This window comes from Echinops telfairi, unplaced genomic scaffold (genome assembly GCF_000313985.2).
Source record: "Echinops telfairi isolate 266 unplaced genomic scaffold, ASM31398v2 ScPeMD7_7424;HRSCAF=8462, whole genome shotgun sequence".
Classification (NCBI taxonomy): domain Eukaryota; kingdom Metazoa; phylum Chordata; class Mammalia; order Afrosoricida; family Tenrecidae; genus Echinops; species Echinops telfairi.
Genome location: NW_022111324.1, coordinates 91322152 through 91323205, shown reverse-complemented (window position 1 = coordinate 91323205; position 1054 = coordinate 91322152). Strand labels below are relative to the sequence as shown.

Here is a 1054-nt window from a genome sequence, read left to right as displayed (position 1 = left end):
ATTAAAGGGTCACGGCATTAGGAAGGTTGAGAACCACTGTTGTAAGCATAATTGAGGGATGGGAATAAACTGGTTACCAAACAGAGTATTAAGGAGATGACTATAGTAGATCAAAAAGATAAACCTGACTCGAACAGTTAAAACCCTGTCACTTGATCTCCCCTCTGATACACTTTGGAATAGATCTGGTTTTCAGTATTTTCTCTGTGTGTGTGTGTGTGTGTGTGTGTGTTCCCAGTAGGGGTTTATTTTGGATGTATTTTGGCACTGTGCGTAGCCTTCTTGAATTTTTGTTCTGTGTTTGTCTGCTTTTCAGTATATGAAACCCAGGATTGATGAACTATAGAGACAAGAACTAGAATAAAGGTTCCTGGGAGTGGGGGTGGGGAATGGTGGGGGAGCTGGGAAGGGCTGCTGATAACAAGCAGTTCAAGAAGAAAGAAAATGTTCTGAAACTGATTGTTGTAACAATTATATAATACTCCTTGATGTGACTGAAGTATGGAATGATATGATGTCTGGATAAGCTCTTAATAAAATGGTTCTAGGGGAAAAAAAGGAAGAAATTTGAACCCAAAAGATTTTTTGTATTTAACAATTAAAACTAAAGTTGTTGTTCTTAAGTACAAAATTTCTAAGTCTTAATTACCAAGTCTTTAATTATGAAAATTAATTATGTTGTTTCTTCTATGCTTTTGTCAATATTTTGTCAGTTATTATTGTTTCTTTATTCTTTCATAGAAATTCTATTTGAGTTGAATTTAATTGCTAGTGAACTATATGCATGAATTAAGTTGGAGGAGAACAAATAAAGTTACAGCATTATCTTCCCACTAAACACAAAAAAATGATCAGAGTGGCTAAATTAACATATGGTAAAATAAATTTTAAAGAAATATCTATGATAAAATAGAGGAAGGACATTACCTAATGATAAAGGGTCAATTCACCAAGAGGCCAAAGCATAATAAATATGTAGATATCTAATGACAGGGCTCCAAAATATATGACACTGGTCCTATTAAAACTATTTCAGAATATAGAAAAGGGAGAA

The 1054-nt window shown here is 33.5% G+C and overlaps 1 protein-coding gene across 1 annotated transcript in view; it reads right to left on the bottom strand.

The window, feature by feature from the left end:
• Window positions 1-1054, bottom strand: part of LYST (lysosomal trafficking regulator) — a 258721-nt gene that overhangs the window by 89360 nt on the left and 168307 nt on the right. The window lies entirely within an intron of this gene.